Raw genomic sequence first — 19,213 nt, forward strand, 5'->3', positions numbered from 1 at the left:
GGAGTTGGAGTTAAGCCTGTGTCTTCTCACTGTAGATGCCTAGATCTATTGAACTACAGTGTGAGGGTTTGTGGAGTTGGGGTTAAGCCTGTGTCTTCTCACTGTAGATGCCTAGATCTATTGAACTACAGTGTGAGGGTTTATGGGAGTTGGAGTGAAGCCTGGGTCTACTCACTGTGGAGGCCAAGCTTCTCATCATGTCTACGGTGTGCCGGAAGGAGCAGCCTGGTTGCGCGGTTCCTCCATTGGGGTAGATGTCCACGTGGCCCACGGGTCTCTGGATACCGATACTGAGATCTGGAGACCCCCTGGTGTTGGTGTGGAGGACGTCCACAAATGTTGCATCGTCAGGAGACAAGCGGTTTAGGTGCTCAGGCGTATTCGAAGCGAGGCCCTGCCGGATCCAAGCCGACAGAGAGAGCAGGACAGGGAGAGGGACATTAGAGAACTGGTATCTAACAGAACACTATATATCTGCTCTGTTGTTATAGTTAGTAACTACTGCATATATTCAGAACACTGTCAGCCTGCTGTTGTGGTGTCAGCCTGCTGTTATGGTGCCAGCCTGCTGTTGTGGTGTCAGCCTGCTGTTATGGTGCCAGCCTGCTGTTGTGGTGTCAGTCTGCTGTTGTGGTGCGCCTGCTGTTGTGGTGTCAGTCTGCTGTTATGGTGCCAGCCTGCTGTTGTGGTGTCAGTCTGCTGTTATGGTGTCAGCCTGCTGTTGTGGTGTCAGCCTGCTGTTGTGGTGTCAGCCTGCTGTTGTGGTGTCAGCCTGCTGTTGTGGTGTCAGCCTGCTGTTGTGGTGTCAGCCTGCTGTTTTGGTGTCAGCCTGCTGTTGTGGTGTCAGCCTGCTGTTATGGTGTCAGCCTGCTGTTTATGGTGTCAGCCTGCTGTTGTGGTGTCAGCCTGCTGTTTGGTGTCAGCCTGCTGTTGTGGTGTCAGCCTGCTGTTATGGTGTCAGCCTGCTGTTATGGTGCCAGCCTGCTGTTGTGGTGTCAGCCTGCCATGATGTATTAGAACACATGGTTCAAGGTGCAAGCCTTTTGAGTGTTATACAGCAGTATTTTGGGGTGTTATAAATATTCATTTCGGGGGTTATAAATAGTAATTTCAAGGGGTTATAAACAGTCCTTTTGGGTGTTATAAATAGTAATTTTGGGTGATATAAATAGTCATTTTGGGTGCTATAAATAGTCCTTTTGGGTGTTATAAATAGTAATTTTGGGTGTTTAAAATAGTCATTTTGAGTGTTATAAATAGTCATTTGGGTGTTATAAATAGTCCTTTTGGGGTGTTATAAATAGTCTTTTGGGGTGTTATAAATAGTCCTTTTGGGTGTTGTAAATAATTGTTTGTGTGTTATAAATAGTCATTTTGGGTTGTATAAATAATCATTTTACATTCATACAAGTTCTCACTGATAAAAGAACATGTGTAACATAAGTTGTTACTCCCTCAAACTGACCTCAACCTGAAGTTAGTTCAGTAGGACCTCTGAATGGTCCATCCAGCATTCTTAAGGCCTAAAGGCATTGCCTTAAACTGATACAGGTCAAATAAGGATTGTTACTGCCTTGGTTTCGGCCCTGGCCTGAACCGTTATGTTATCTGAGGTGGGTAATGGCATGCTTAGTTATACAAATAAATTGAGATGGATGGGAAGGGCAAAGAAAAGACAGTGGTAACCTGTATCAGTTTATCGGCCTGTATCAGTTTAAAGATATTACCCAGAAGCCTTCGGGCCTGTATCAGTTTAAAGCCATTACCCAAAGCCTTCGGGCCTGATATAGTTTAAAGCCATTACCCAAAGCCTTCGGGCCTGTATCAGTTTAAAGCCATTACCCAAAGCCTTCGGGCCTGTATCAGTTTAAAGCCATTACCCAAAGCCTTCGGGCCTGTATCAGTTTAAAGCCATTACCCAAAGCCTTCGGGCCTGTATCAGTTTAAAGACATTACCCAAAAGCCTTCGGGCCTGTATCAGTTTAAAGCCATTACCCAAAAGCCTTCAGGCCTGTATCAGTTTAAAGCCATTACCCAAAAGCCTTCGGGCCTGTATCAGTTTAAAGCCATTACAAAAGCCTTCGGGCCTGTATCAGTTTAAAGCCATTACCCAAAGCCTTCGGCCTGTATCAGTTTAAAGCATTACCCAAAGCCTTCGGGCCTGTATCAGTTTAAAGCCATTACCAAAGCCTTCGGGCCTGTATCAGTTTAAAGCCATTACCAAAAGCCTTCGGGCCTGTATCAGTTTAAAGCCATTACCAAAGCCTTCGGGCCTGTATCAGTTTAAAGCCATTACCCAAAGCCTTGGGGCCTGTATCAGTTTAAAGCATTACCCAAAGCTTATTGGCCTTAAGCATACTGGAGTGACCTTTCAAATGGGCTGATGTAGGGAGTTCTTGAGAAACTGTGAGATGTCACCTTTTTTTGTCTATATAGATGACACGTCGTCTACTCCCCCAACAAGTCTCAATGCTATCTTCAGCAAACTCCATGATGCCAACTGGTTAACAAAAAACAGCTGTACAGCTTCTCACTAGGTCTAGGCAATCTCACTCACTCTAAGGGAGGGGAAATTAGTTAGGTGTTTACTTTAAGCAGTGATTGGCTGACCAAAGTGGGGTGACTGCAAATTGATAGGCAACAAACCATTATAACTGCTATAGGGGTGCAACGTAAATACCCAAAAAGAATTCAGGGAAAACTTGTATATGTTAGGTTTAGACAGAGCCTAATGACACAGCAGTGATTAGGTTGATTGACAGATGGACAGACACCATACGAGGGCTGGGTCCTACCCAGAGCCACATACTTCTCTGTTTATATATTTTTTGGTCTACCCACCAGTGATATTACTCTGTTATCTGGCTGTGGTCTGGTCCTACCCACCAGTGATATTACTCTGTTATCTCTGTTAAGACCATGGTGCTTGCCTACGGAGCTGTGAGGGGAACGGCACCTCCGTACCTTCAGGCTCTGATCAGGCCCTACACCAAACATCCACCTCTGGCCTGCTCGCCTCCCTACCTCTGAGGAAGTACAGTTCCCCTCAGCCCAGTCAAAACTGTTCGCTGCTCTGGCACCCCAATGGTGGAACAAACTCCCTCACGACGCCAGGTCAGCGGAGTCAATCACCACCTTCCGGAGACACCTGAAACCCACCTCTTTAAGGAATACCTAGGATAGGATAAAGTTATCCTTCTAACCCCCCCCCCCCCCCTTAAAAGAGTTAGATGCACTATTGTAAAGTGGTTGTTCCACTGGATATCATAAGGTGAATGCACCAATTTGTAAGTCGCTCTGGATAAGAGCGTCTGCTAAATGACTTAAATGTAAATGTTAATGTATCGGTGGTCTGGTCCTACCACCAGTGAATTATCTGTATCTGCTGGGGTCTGGTCCTACCCACCAGTGATATTACTCTGTTATCTGCTGGGGTCTGGTCCTACCCACCAGTGATATTACTCTGTTATCTGGCTGGGGTCTGGTCCTACCACCAGTGATATTACTCTGTTATCTGGCTGGGGTCTGGTCCTACCCACCAGTGATATTACTCTGTTATCTGGCTGTGGTCTGGTCCTACCCACCAGTGATATTACTCTGTTATCTGGCTGGGGTCTGGTCCTACCCACCAGTGATATTATTCTGTTATCTGGCTGGGTCTGGTCCTACCCACCAGTGATATTACTCTGTTATCTGGCTGGGGTCTGGTCCTACCCACCAGTGATATTACTCTGTTATCTGGCTGGGGTCTGGTCCTACCCACCAGTGATATTACTCTGTTATCTGGCTGGGGTCTGGTCCTACCACCAGTGATATTACTCTGTTATCTGGCTGTGGTCTGGTCCTACCCACCAGTGATATTACTCTGTTATCTGGCTGGGGTCTGGTCCTACCCACCAGTGATATTACTCTGTTATCTGGCTGTGGTCTGGTCCTACCCACCAGTGATATTACTCTGTTATCTGGCTGGGGTCTGGTCCTACCCACCAGTGATATTACTCTGTTATCTGGCTGTGGTCTGGTCCTACCACCAGTGATATTACTCTGTTATCTGGCTGTGTCTGGTCCTACCCACCAGTGATATTACTCTGTTATCTGGCTGTGGTCTGGTCCTACCCACCAGTGATATTACTCTGTTATCTGGCTGTGGTCTGGTCCTACCACCAGTGATATTACTCTGTTATCTGGCTGTGGTCTGGTCCTACCCACCAGTGATATTACTCTGTTATCTGGCTGTGGTCTGGTCCTACCACGTGATATTACTCTGTTATCTGGCTGTGGTCTGGTCCTACCCACCAGTGATATTACTCTGTTATCTGGCTGGGGTCTGGTCCTACCACCAGCGATATTACTCTGTTATCTGGCTGTGGTCTGGTCCTAACCCACCAGTGTATTACTCTGTTATCTGGCTGTGGTCTGGTCCTACCCACCAGTGATATTACTCTGTTTCTGGCTGTGGTCTGGTCCTACCCACCAGTGATATTACTCTGTTATCTGGCTGTGGTCTGGTCCTACCCACCAGTGATATTACTCTGTTACTTGGCTGTGGTCTGGTCCTACCACCAGTGATTTACTCTGTTATCTGGCTGTGGTCTGGTCCTACCCACCAGTGATATTACTCTGTTATCTGGCTGTGGTCTGGTCCTACCCACCAGTGATATTACTCTGTTATCTGGCTGTGGTCTGGTCCTACCCACCAGTGATATTACTCTGTTATCTGGCTGTGGTCTGGTCCTACCCACAGTGATATTACTCTGTTATCTGGCTGTGGTTGGTCCTACCCACCAGCGATATTACTCTGTTATCTGGCTGTGGTCTGGTCCTACCCACCAGTGATATTACTCTGTTATCTGGCTGGGGTCTGGTCCTACCCACCAGCGATATACTCTGTTATCTGGCTGGGGTCTGGTCCTACCCACCAGTGATATTACTCTGTTATCTGGCTGTGGTCTGGTCCTACCCACCAGTGATATTACTCTGTTATCTGGCTGTGGTCTGGTCCTACCCACCAGTGATATTACTCTGTTATCTGGCTGTGGTCTGGTCCTACCCACCAGTGATATTACTCTGTTATCTGGCTGTGGTCTGGTCCTACCCACCAGTGTATTACTCTGTTATCTGGCTGTGGTCTGGTCCTACCCACCAGTGATATTACTCTGTTATCTGGCTGTGGTCTGATCCTACCCACCAGTGATATTACTCTGTTATCTGGCTGTGGTCTGGTCCTACCCACCAGTGATATTACTCTGTTATTCTGGCTGTGGTCTGGTCCTACCCCACCGTGATATTACTCTGTTATCTGGCTGTGGTCTGGTCCTACCCCAGTGATATTACTCTGTTATCTGGCTGGGTCTGGTCCTACCCACCAGTGATATTACTCTGTTATCTGGCTGTGGTCTGTCCTACCCACCAGCGATATTACTCTGTTATCTGGCTGTGGTCTGGTCCTACCCACAGCGATATTACTCTGTTATCTGGCTGTGGTCTGGTCCTACCCACCAGTGATTTACTCTGTTATCTGGCTGTGGTCTGGTCCTACCCACCAGTGATTTACTCTGTTATCTGGCTGGGGTCTGGTCCTACCCACCAGTGATATTACTCTGTTATCTGGCTGTGGTCTGGTCCTACCAACCAGTGATATTACTCTGTTATCTGGCTGTGGTCTGGTCCTACCCACAGTGTATTACTCTGTTATCTGGCTGTGGTCTGGTCCTACCCACCAGTGATATGTGCGTCTGTCCACCCACCAGTGATATGTATCAACCCCTACAAAAATGTCGATTCATAARAATTCACATTTCCTGTTGATGCAGGATTATGTTCCTGCTGTAGCAAACTGGCTCAAATTAAGACCCAACATCTGTATATAAATCCAGGGGTGAAAGTACGGCAGATACGGCAAAATAAATAGTGGGGGTACGCCATAACCCGTAAAACATGAGCCTATCACAACAGGTGGTATGGCCTACTCTCCAAATTGCGATGTGGTTCGACGAGAACACATTTTGCCAAGGCAGATATGAGTGGCCGACACCGAGACACGCGCAGAAAGCAATGGACACATAAATTCTAGCCTAATGACAATCGCCAAATGTCATTACACTTTTTTTTGCCATTTTGTGTAAAAGATGTCTCTTTCCATTCACCTCTGTTTGGTGGCTGGAAATATGTTACGTGTGGATGAACGGACGCTGGGTACACCTAGTAAAGGAGCCCTTTGATGTGATTGGTTGACAATCAGATGAAAACATCACGATTGGTTGTGCCACGTCAAAAGGTAARACATTTTAAAAGTTAAATTACAAATCTTTAGACTAGTGCCACAGTGATCCTATTGAATTAATAGGGATTCTATATGGATTTCCATGATTAAGAGGTACTGTTACGGGAAGAAATTACATCTACTTTCGCCCTTGTATAAATCCAATATATTATCATTACAGTATCGTACCAAAACGGCATCATGATCAAACCCTCACCTCCAGCCAGTTGATGAGCCTGGCCACATCCTCTCCWACCAGCTTGGTGTTGGCAGCAGAGTTGGGGTAGTAGTGCTGGGCCCGGTCCAGCCAGTCCACCACTAGAACGTTGGCATTGGGCACACGCTCAAACAGGGCCGCTACCAGCTTGTGGATCAACTCTCAAACAGACCTGCCACCTGAAACACAAGGCAGGAAGATACAGTGTATTAGGGATGACTTCAGGTTTATTAGGGCTAAATCTCAAAGACCACTATTCCCTATGTAGTACACTACTCACCAGACACCCTATGTAGTACACTACTAACCAGACCCTATGTAGGCCACTAGTACTAACAGACCCTATGTAGTACACTACTAACCAGACCCATGTAGTAGCACTACTAACGCAGACCCTATGTAGTACAGTACAACCAGACCCTAGTAGTACACTACTAACCAGACCCTATGTAGTACCTCACAACTAACCAGAACCCTATGTAGTACAGTACTAACCAGACCCTATGTAGTTACAATACTAAGACCCCTAGACCACCCTATGTAGTACACTACTAACCAGACCCTATGTAGGCACTACTAACCAGACCCTAATGTAGTCAACTACTAACCAGACCCTATGTAGTACATACTACCAGACCCTATGTAGTACACTACTAACCAGACCCTATGTAGTACATACTAACCAGACCCTATGTAGTACACTACTAACCAGACCCTATGTAGTACAGTACTAACCAGACCCTATGTACGGGTACACTACTAACCAGACCCCATGTAGTACACTACTAACCAGACCTATGTAGGCACTACTAACAGACCCTATGTAGTACACTACTACCAGACCCTATGTAGTACGACTACTAACCAGACCCTTGTAGTACAGTACTAACCAGACCCTATGTAGTTACACTACTAACAGCACCCTATGTAGTACACTACTAACCAGACCCTATGTAGTACAGTACTAACCAGACCCTATGTAGTACAATACTAACCAGACCCTATGTAGTACCACTACTAACCAGACCCTATGTAGTACACTACTAACCAGACCCTATGTTAGCACTACTAACCAGAACCCTATGATCAACTACTAACCAGACCCTATGTAGGGCACAACTAACCAGACCCATGTAGTACATACTAACCAGACCCTATGTAGTACACTACTACAGACCCTATGTAGTAACTACTAACCAGACCCTATGTAGTACACTACTAACCAGACCCTATGTAGTACAGTACTAACCAGACCCTATGATAGCACTACTAACCAGACCCTATGTGTACACTACTAACCAGACCCTATGTAGCACTACTAAACAGACCCTATTGTAGTACACTACTAACCAGACCCCTATGTAGTACTATACTAACCAGACCCTAATGTAGTACATACTAACCAGACCCTATGTGTACACTACTAACCAGACCCTATGTGTAGTACACTACTAACCAAGACCCTATGTAGTACAAGTACTAACCAGACCCTATTAGTACTACTAACCAGACCCTATGTAGACACTACTAACCAGACCCTATGTAGTACACTACTAACCAGACCCTAGTAGGGACTACTAACCAGACCCTATGTAGTACAACTACTAACCAGACCTATGTAGGCCACTAACCAACCCTATGTAGGCAGTACTAACCAGACCCTATGTAGTACAGTACTAACCAGACCCTATGTAGTGCAGTACTAACAGACCCTATGTAGTAGGCAGTACTCTAACCAGACCCTATGTAGTGCAGTACTAACCAGACCCTATGTAGTACATACTAACCAGACCTATGTAGTACACTACTAACCAGACCCTTATGTAGGCACACTACTAACCAGACCCTATGTAGTACATACTAACCAGACCCTATGTGAGTACATACTAACCAGACCCTATGTAGTACACTACTACCAGACCCTATGTATGTGCACTACTAACCAGACCCTTTGTGGCAGTACTAACCAGACCCTATGTAGTACATACTAACCAGACCCTATGTAGTACAGACTTAACCAGACCCTAGTAGTACCACTACTAACCAGCACCCTAAGTAGTGCAGTACTAACCAGACCCTATGTAGTCAGTACTAACCAGACCCTATGTAGTACACTACTAACCAGACCCTTATGTTAGTCAGTACTAACCAGACCCTATGTAGTACACTACATAACCAGACCCTATTGTAGTGCGCAGTACTAACCAGACCCTATGTAGTGCACGTACTAACCAGACCCTATGTTAGTTGCAGTACTAACCAGCACCCTAGTAGTGCAGTACTAACCAGAACCTATGTAGTCACTACTACCAGACCTATGTAGTCAACACCACTAACCAGACCCTATGTAGACAGTACTAACCAGACCCTATGTTGTGCAACTAACCAGACCCTATGGTGCGAGTACTTAACCAGACCCTATGTAGTGCACACTACTAACCAGACCCTATGGTAGGCATACTAACCAGACCCTATGTTAGTGCAGTACTAACCAGACCCTATGTAGTGCATACTAACCAGACCCTATGTTGACTACTAACAGACCCTATGTAGGGCACTACTAACCAGACCCTATGTAGGCACTACAAACCAGGACCCTATGTAGTGCAGTACTAAAACAGACCCTATGTAGGCACTACTAACCAGACCCTATGTAGACTACTAACCAGACCCTATGTAGTGCAGTACTAACCAGACCCTATGTAGTACACTCACTAACCAGACCCTATGTAGTGCAGTACTAACAGGACCCTATGTAGTCTACTAACCACGACCCTATGTAGAGCAGTACTAACCAGACCCCTATGTAGGGCACTACTAACCAGACCCTATGTAGTGCAGGTACTAACCAGACCCTATGTAGTGCGTATACCAACCCTATGTAGGGCACTACTAACCAGACCCTATGTAGTGCAGTACTAACCAGACCCTATTGTAGAGCTAACGTACTAACCAGACCCTATGTAGGGCATACTAACCAGAACCCTATGTAGTGCACGTACTAACCAGACCTATTAGTGCGGTACTAACCAGACCCTATATAGTAACGACGTACTAACCGACCCTATGTAGTGCAGTACTAACCAGCCTATGTAATGCAGTACTAACCAGACCCTATGTATGCAGTACTAACCAGACCCTATGTAGTGCGTACTAACCAGACCCTATGTTGCGTACTAACCAGACCCTATGTAGAAGCCAGTACTAACCAGACCCTATGTAGTGCAGTACTAACCAGACCCTATGTAGAGCTGAGCTAACCATACCTTATGATAGGCAACTACAACCAGACCCTATGTAGTGCAGTACTAACCAGACCCTATAGTCAGCAGAGTACTAACCAGGACCCTATGTAGTGCAGTACTAACCAGACCTATGAGTGCAGGTACTAACAGACCCTATGATAGGCAGTACTAACCAGACCCTATGTAAGTGCAGTACTAACCAGACCCTATTACGTAGTACACGATAAGGGTACTAACCACCCTATGTAGAGCATACTAACCAGACCCTATGTAGTGCGTACTAACCAGACCCTATGTAGAGCAGTACTAACCAGACCCTATGTAGGGCCATACTAACCAGACCCTATGTAGTGCACAGACTAACCAGACCCTATGTAGTGGTATAACCAGCCTATGTAGGAGTAGCTAACCAGACCCTATGTGCAGTGCGTACTTAACCAGACCCTATGTAGAGCAGTACTAAACCAGACCCTATTGTAGTCGCTAGTACTAACCAGACCCTATGTTAGTCACAAGACTAACCAGACCCTATGTAGTGGCGTATACCAGGACCCTATGTCAGTCGTACTAACCAGACCCTATGTAGGCAGTACTAACCAGACCCTATGTAAGCAGTACTACCAGACCCATTGTAGCATACTAACAACCTAATGCCCTAGATGGTGTGCAGCACTACATTAGGGTTACTGTGTAGGTAGACCTGACCGGTTATGTCTTGCTGTTGGTATAGGCCCATGTTGCTGTAGGACATTCTGTGGTGTCCTGGTGGTATGTAGATGTGAAAGTGAGGTGTTTGGTATTGTCCTCTGTCTGTGGTATGTGATGTGAGTTGAGGTGTGTGGTATTGTCCTCTTGGGTATTACTGGAGTTGTATGTCCTTCCTGCCTAGTGTTGTGGAGTTGGTATGTCCTAGGCTTGGGGTTGGTATTCCTAGTCTGTGGAGTTGGTATGCCTGCCTAGTTGCTGTGGACAGTGTATGTTCCTAGTGTAGTGGAGTTGGTATGTCCCTTAGCGTGCTGTGGGAGTTGGTATGTCCTATGCTGTGGAGTTGGTATGTCCTTCCTCTTAAGTGTTGTGAGTAGGTATGTCCTATGTTGTGGACAGTTTGGTATGTCCATTCCTGCCAACTAGTTGCTGTGGAGTTGGTATGTCGTCTTTATGCATGCCTATAGTGTGTGTGGAAGTTCGGTATGTCCTAGCTGTGAGTTTAGTCCACAGTGTGTTTGGTATGTCCTAGCGGAGTTGGTATGTCCTTCCTGCTCTTGGATTTATGCGTGTGGAGTTGGTATGTGCCTTCCTGCCCTGTTTGTACCGTGTCTAGTTGCGAATGTATTGGTGGTATGTCCTATGCTGTGGGTTGGTATGTTCCTTCGCTGCTTGGGCGGATTTAGTCGTGCTTGTGGAGTTGGTATGCTCTCTAGTGCTGTGGAGTTGTATGTCCTGTGCTTGTGGAGTCTGGTATGTCTCTTCCTGCTTAGTGCTGTGGGAGTTGGTATGACTTCGCTAGTGCTGTGGAGTTGCGATGCTTCCCTAGTGCTTTGTTGGTATCCCGCTGTAGTGCTAGTGCCCTGAGTTGGTATGTCCTTCCTGACTTAGTTGCTGTGGAGTTTGCGTATGTCCTTCCTGACTAGTTGTGTGGAGTTGGTATGTCCTTCCCCTGCCAGTGCTGTTGAGTTGGATGTCCTGTGTGGGTGTACTATTTGTTGGGTACTATGTGGTGAGTTGTTTCTAGTGTGGAGTTGGTATGTCCTTCTGGTTGGATGCTAGTGTTGTGGGAGTGGGTACTGTCCTTCCTGCCTAGTGCTGTGGAGTTGGTATGTCCTAGTCATTGTGGAGTTGGATGTGCTTAGTGTGTTGGAGTTTGGTAGTCTATTGGGCTAGTGCTGTGGAGTTGGTATGTCCTTTCTGTTGTTGGAGTTGGCTTGTGTTCCCTAGTGCTGTGGAGTTGGTATGTTCCTTTCCTGCTAGTGCTTGTGGAGTTGGTATTCTTTCCTCGTAGTGTGTGGAGTTGGTATGTTTAGTGCTGTGGAGTTGGTAGGTCCTGTGCTGTGGAGTTGGTATTCCTTCTCCTTGTGTTGTGGAGTTGGTATGTCCTTTCGTGAGTTGCTATGTTCTAGTGGAGTTGGTATGTTCCTATCCTGAGTGTAATGTTCTGTGCGGAGTTGGGTCATGTCTTCCTAGTGCTGGAGTTGTTTTAATGTCTCTAGTGGCCTGTGGAGTTGAGGTATTGTTCCTAGTGCTGTGGAGTTGGTATGTCTAGCTGATATATATTGTGGAGTTGGTATATTCTAGTGTGGTAGTTCGTATGTTCTATGTCGCTGTGTATGATTCTGCGTTGTGATTGTAGATGCTGTTTGATTGTGCCATGGGTTGGTAATGGTCCTGCATGCTGTGGAGTGGAATATGTCTAGTCTGGTTTAGTTGTAGTTCTATAGTGCTGTGGAGTTGGTATGTCCTAAGTGTTGTGGAGTTGGTATTTCTAGTGCTGTAGTGGTATGTTCTAGTGCTGTGGAGTTGGTATGTTCTCTAGTGTCTGTGGAGTTGGTATGGCCTAGTGTTGTGAGTTGTATGCTTATGCTGTGTAACGTGGGTATGTCACTTTCCTATGCTGTGATAGTTGGATGTTCTAGTTGTCTGTGAGTTGGTATGTTCTAGTGCTGTGAGTTGGTATGTCCTTGTTGGGAGTTGGTATGTTCTAGTGCTGTGTAGTTGGTATGTCCTAGTGTGTGTGTAGGTATGTTCTAGGCTTGTCATTAGTATGTGTGTGTGGAGTTGGTATGTACCTAGTGTGTGTGAGTTCGGGTCCTAGTGCTGTGTAGCTTTGGTATCGTTCTAGTGCTGTAGTGGTAGTTCTTGTTGGAGTGGATGTTCTAGTGCTGTGGAGTTGGTATGTCCTAGTGTGTTGAGTTGGTATGTTCTAGTGCTGTGGTAGTTGCGTATGTCTAGTGTTGTGGAGTGGTACTGTTTCTAGTTGTTGTGTAGTTGGTATGTTCTAGGTGCTGTGGAGTTGGTATGTACTACGTGCTGTGGAGTTGGGTATGTCCTAGTGCTGTGTGTAGTTGGTATGTTCTAGTCTGTTTTGTGGTTCTAGTCGCTAGTGGAATGTTTGTGTATGGTATCTCTTCTATTTGGTTCAGTTTATGGTCAGTCGTAGTTAGTGCTGTGGAGTGGTCAATGTCTCTAGGTGCTGTGGAGTTGGTTATGTCCTAGTGCTGTGGATTTATGTCCTTCCTGCCAGTGCTGGAGTTGGTATGTTCTAGTTGCTTGTTGAGTTGGATGCTAGTGCTTGGAGTTGGTATGTCTAGGCTGTGAGTTTGTATTCCTAGTGTTATCTCTCCTGTGTGCCCAAAGTAATGGCCCCTCTGGGATAATACATGATATGTGTTAAATGTCATTTACAGAGCCTGAGGAATTCCCATTAGGGTAAAGCACAACCATAAACTAGAGCATTGATAGCCAGCTGGGACCAGTCTACACCCCTCTTATCCAGCTGATCTGGACCAGTCTACACTCCTGTTATCCAGCTGATGCTGGGACCAGTCTACACTCTGTTATCATGATCTGGGATCCAGTTACACCCTGTATCCATCTATTACCAGCGTACACTCTGTTATAGCCTGATCTGGGACCAATCTACACTCTCTTAATCCAGCTGATCTGGGACCAGTCTACACTCCTTTTCCAGCTTGATTCTGCGGACCAGTCTACACCCCTCTTATCCAGCTGATCTGGGACCAGTCTACACTCCTGTTATCCAGCTGATCTGGGACCAGTCTACACTCCTCTTATCCAGCTGATCTGAGGACCAGTCTACACTCCTTTATCCAAGCTGATCTGGGACCAGTCTACACTCCTGTTATCCAGCTGATCTGGGACCAGTCCTCACTCCTGTTATCCAGCTGACTGAGCCAGTCCTACAACTCCTCTTATCCAGCTATTCTGTACAAGTCCTACAGCTCCTGTTATCCAGCTGATCTGGGACCAGTCTACACTCCATGTTATCCAGCTGATCTGGGACAGTCTACACTCCTTATCGTCATTCCTGCCTAGTGTCTGTGGGAGTTGGTAGTTCCTAGTTGCTGTGTGTTTGGTTATTTGTGTGTGGATGTTTAGTTGCGCTAGTTTGCTGTGGTATTGGTATGTCCGGCCGTGATGTTTGTCTATTGTGGAGTTGGTATGTCCTAAGTGCTGTGGAGTTTGGTTGTCCTTCCTGCCTAGTGTCTAGTGGAGTAGGTATGCCTCCTAGTGCTGTGGAGTTGGTTAGTCCATCGCTGCCAAGTGTTGTGGAGGGGTATGTCCTAGTGCTGTGGAGTTGGTAATGTCCTTCCTAACTAGTGTTGTTTTGAGTTGGTATGTCGCTTCACTGCCTAGTGCTGGAGTTGGTATGTCTTCCTGCCTAGTGCTTGGAGTTGGTATGTCCTTCCTGCCTAGTGCGTGGAGTGGTATGTCCTAGTGCTAGTGGAGTTCGGTATGTCCTAGTGCAGTGGACTGTTGGTATGTCCTTCCTGCCTAGTGCTGTGGAGTTGTATCTGTATGTCTCCTCGTGCTGTGGAGTTGTATGTACCTTCCTGCCTAGATGGCTGTGGAGTTGGTATGTCCTAGTGCTGTGGATTGTATGTCTCCGTATGCTGTGATTCTGGTTGCCTAGTGCTTGGATGTGTGTCCGTGCTGTGTGTGTTGTGTTGCGAATGTCCTACCTGCTATCTTGGAAGTTGGGTATGTTCTCCCTGATTGCTGTGCGAGTTGGTAATGTCCCTCTCCACTAGAGTGCTGTGGAGTTGGTAATCGTCCTTCTATGCTAGTGCTGTGGAGTTGGTATGTCTTCCTGCCTAGTGTTGTTGGCAGTTGGTATGTCCTTACCTGCTAGTTGTGTTGAGAGTTGGGGTATGTCTTTTCTGCCTATGCTGTGGAGTTGGTATGTCTTCCCTATGTACTGTGAGTTGGGTAATGTTTTCCTGCCTAGTGCTGTTGGAGTTTGGTAATGATGTCCTCAGTAGTCTCTATGTTGGTATGTCCTAGTGCTTGTGGATTGTTGGTATGTCCTAGTTTTGGTGAGTTGGTAGTGTCTAGTGCTATGGTATGTCCCTGCCCTAGTGTGGGAGTTGGTATGTCCAGTTGTGATTCGATGTCTATTGTGGAGTTGGTATGCCTAGTGCTGTGGAGTTGGTATGTCCTTCTCTAGTGGCGTGGATGGTAGTGTCCCTGGTGGATGTTTGTATCTGATTGTATGCCTATGTGTGGAAAAGGTATGCTTCTCTAATGTTCCTCCCTATGCTTTGGAGTTGGTATGTCCTTCTGCCTAGTGGCTGTGAGTTTGGTATGTCCTTCCTCCCTAGTGCTGTGGAGTTTGTTTATGTTTCTAGTGCTGGAGTTGGTTGCCTAGTGCTGTGAGTTGCGTATGTTCAGTGGCTGTGGAGTTGGTATGTCCTAGTGTTGTGGGAGTGGTAATGTCTAGTGTTCTGGAGTTGGTATGTTCTAGTGCTTGTGTAGTTGGTTATGTTCTAGTGCTGTCGGAGTTGGGTATGTTTCAGTGCTGTGGAGTGTGTATGTTCTAGTGCTTGTGGAGTTGGGGAGTTTGTTCTAGTTTCCTAGTGGAGTTTGGTATGGTTCCTAGTGCTGTGGAGTGTATTTCTAGTGCTGTGTAGTTGGTATGTTCTAGGTGCGCTGTGGAGTTGGTATGATCCTAGTGTTGTGGAGTTAGTATGTGCTAGTGTTTGTGGGAGTGTATTAGTGCTGTATATTTGGTATGTCCTAAGTGCTGTGGGAAGTTGGTTTATGCTCCTAGTTGCTGTGGAGTTGGTTATGTCCTAGTAAGCTGTGGATTTTTGGTATGTCCTCCTGCCTAGTTGCTGTGTGGGTGGTATGTTCTATCTCTGCTGTGGAGTTGGATATGTCCTAATGTCTGTGGAGTTCTTTTATGTCCTAGTGTTTGTGGAGTTGGGTATGTCCTAGTGTCGTGAGTTGGTATGTCCTAGTGTGTGGAGGGTTGTATGTCCTTAGTGTTATCTTCGTCCTGTGTGCCCAAAGTAATGGCCCTCTGGGATAATACATGATATGTGTTAAATGTCATTGACAGAGCCTGAGGAATTCCCATTAGGGTAAAGCACACATAACAGCATGTAGCAGCTTGTGACAGCATGTAACAGCATGCAACATCATGCAACAGCATGTAGCAGCTTGTGACCGCATGTAGCAGCTGGGACCAGTCTACACTCCTGTTATCCAGCTGATCTGGGACCAGTCTACACTCCTCTTATCCAGCTGATCTGGGACCAGTCTACACTCCTGTTATCCAGCTGATCTGGGACCAGTCTACATTCCTGTTATCCAGCTGATCTGGGACCAGTCTACATTCCTGTTATCCAGCTGATCTGGGACCAGTCTACATTCCTGTTATCCAGGTAGCTACTTACCGACCAGCCATGTATGATGACGAACGTGGGTAAGCTGATGTTGAAGCCACACTGTGTGACTGTATTCTCTTTGCCTGGCACCAGGTAACACAGATCCTCCTCTGGCTCTTCGACTGAACGCACTGAGAACTTGGTCTCTATGTCAGTGTAGTCCACTATCCAGTCTGTACCGATGCCTGGAGGGACAGAGGGAGAGATTAAAGKCATGATCCCCACTTTGTATAAATTGTTTCTAAAACATTTAGTACATGGCAATTAATGACCTATTATGCTGGCGGATACAGTAACAGTATAGGCACAGATGTTTATAGACACCGGTGTTCAAAGGCACCGGTGCATATTCTCATGGGTTCAAAAGCACAAAATGGCCCTTAAGACTGTAGAGGTTCAACCAGAGAGAACTAGTCATTCCTCTCTCAGATTGCAAAATTATAAAATCATCCCAAACCTCATCATTTACAATATTTTGTTAAAGTTTAAAAACATAATCTGATACATATGTAAATATTAATGTGCATACATAAAAATATGGTTATAAGGAATAGGGTTCATGTACATATGAATGTGTCATGATTTTGTGAAATCTCTTCTAGCCCATATGTTCAGGTGATCTGGGACCAGGGTCCTCTTCTCCTAATAAAACACCAACAGGTTAGGGGAGTTTTGTTCCTCCGAATAATGAACTGTCTGTCAGAGCTCAAAACAGGTTCATGGAAACTGCCTTCATGGAAACTGCCTTCATGGAAACTGCCTTCATGGAAACTGCCTCATCCAAATGCCAACTTTCCAATTCCCGTGGCACAAATGTTCCGATTGTTAAAAAACTCACCGCACCTTTTATCAACAGCACGTAGCCTATTATAATCTGTTTACAAAACATAAATGTAATTACATTTTTTACATCACTTTTTGTATTCAGAATAATGCATGAATTAATTTGAGAAAATAAAAGAATCGTCCAACTTACTGAGAGCAGGAGTTTCAATGTTGAAGACAGACTCATATGATGACTTGATACAAATCCCAATTATGATCAACCAGGTGATTTCTTTTCCCATAGTACAGTTGATTCAATTTAATTAAAGAACTTTCCAAAAATGAAAAAGAAAATTGTTCGTCACTTTAATCCGCTGGAATGTATTTTACAGCTTGTAAAAGTCTATTTTTGTAAAGTTGTCCAACTACGTAATATGATATTCACTTGAACTTGAATGTTTCAAATGGTGTATTTATATCAGCCCCGTAGACACATGTAAATCCAACCCTATTTCTATTGGTCTAAAACATGGGCAAGGCGTGGACAACCTTCCCAAATGGGGACAATGTCAACAAATCACGTGTCTGCTTCAGGGCTACTGTTCTTTCCCGAGTACTTACCTGGTATGGTACACTGACTGTGTATAAAAATACACACACACACACACACACACCACACACACACACACACACACACACACACACACACACACACACACACACACACACACACACACACACACACACACACACACACACACACACACACACACACACACACAGTGGTATGCATACACTATATATACAAAAGTACGGGAACACTCCTTCAAATTAGCAGATTTGACTATTTCAGGCACACCCATTGCTGATAGGTGTGTAAAATAGAGCACACAGCCATGCAATCTCCATAGACAAACATTGGCAGTAGAACGGCCTTACTGAAGAGCTCAGTGGCTTTCAACGTGGCACCATCACAGGATAACACCTTTACAAGTCAGTTTGTCAAATTTCTGCGCTGCTAGAGCTGCACTGGTCAACTGTAAGTGCTGTTATTGCGAAGTGGAAACGTTTAGGAGCAACACCTGCTCAGCCGCAGAGTGGTAGGCCACACAAGTTCACAGAACGGGACCYCCGAGTGCTGAAGCGCGTAGCGCGTAAAAATCCCCTGTCCTCGGTTGCAACATTCACTTCCGAGATCCCAACTGCCTTTCAAAGCAAGGTCAGCACAAGAACTGTTCATCAGGGAACTTCATGGAATGGGTTTCCATGGCCAAGCAGCCAGATCACCATGCGAAATACCAAGCGTTGGCTGGAGTGGTGTAAAGCTCGCAACTATTGGACTCTGGAGCAGTGGAAATGCTTTCTATGGAGTGATTAATCACTCTTCACCATCTGGCAGTCCGACGGACGAATCTGGGTTTGGCGGATGCCAGGAGAACACCACCTGTCCCAATGTATAATACCAACTGTAAGGTTTGGTGGATGAGGAATAATGGTCTGGGGCTGTTTTTCATGGTTCAGGCTTGTCCCCTTAGTTCCAGTGAAGGGAAATCTTAACACTACAGCATACAATGACATMCTATATGATTCTGTGCTTCCAACTTTGTGGCAACAGTTTGYGGAAGAACRTTTCCTGTTTCAGCATGACAATGCCCCCGTGCACAAAGCSAGGTCCATACAGAAATGGTTTGTTGAGATCGTTGTGTAAGAACTTGACTGACCTGCACAGAGCCCTGACCTCAACCCCGTCGAACACCTTTGGGATGAATTGGAACGCTGARTGCGAGCTAAGCCTAATCGCCCAACATCAGTGCACGACCTCACTAATGCTCTTGTGGCTGAATGCCCACAGCAATGTTCCAACWTCTAGTGGAAAGCCTTCCCAAAAGAGTGGCAGCTGTTATAGCAGCAAAGGGGGACCAACACAATATTAATGCCCATGATTTCAGAATGAGATGTTCGACGAGCAGGTGTACATCACCTTTAGCTTATTATATAGACCATTTACTGTTGTAGTAAATATTAGTAATGGCTAATATTCTATGCATTGTAGAATTACTCACTTTAGCAGACAGCAACCTATATTATTGTAATAATATGTCCAAAATAATACACAATTATGATATAAGACTATAACCATAATTAATATAATAAATCATTCAATTTTAGCCTATCCACACATTTCTAGTTCAACCCCCATGCCCCCATCTCAGACAATCTGATAAGCTGCCCCTATTTAGTTCAACCCCCATGCCCCCATCTCAGACAATCTGATAGGCTGCCCCTATTTAGTTCAACCCCCATGCCCCCATCTCAGACA

The 19,213-nt window shown here is 45.7% G+C and overlaps 1 pseudogene; it reads right to left on the reverse strand.

Annotated features, from left to right (window-relative positions):
- LOC112068993 (lipoprotein lipase-like) overlaps nucleotides 1-17,353 on the reverse strand; it is a 29,450-nt pseudogene extending 12,097 nt beyond the window's left edge.
- Between the last annotated feature and the right edge of the window lie 1,860 nt (nucleotides 17,354-19,213).

This window comes from Salvelinus sp. IW2-2015, unplaced genomic scaffold (assembly GCF_002910315.2).
Source record: "Salvelinus sp. IW2-2015 unplaced genomic scaffold, ASM291031v2 Un_scaffold820, whole genome shotgun sequence".
In the NCBI taxonomy this organism is placed as follows: domain Eukaryota; kingdom Metazoa; phylum Chordata; class Actinopteri; order Salmoniformes; family Salmonidae; genus Salvelinus; species Salvelinus sp. IW2-2015.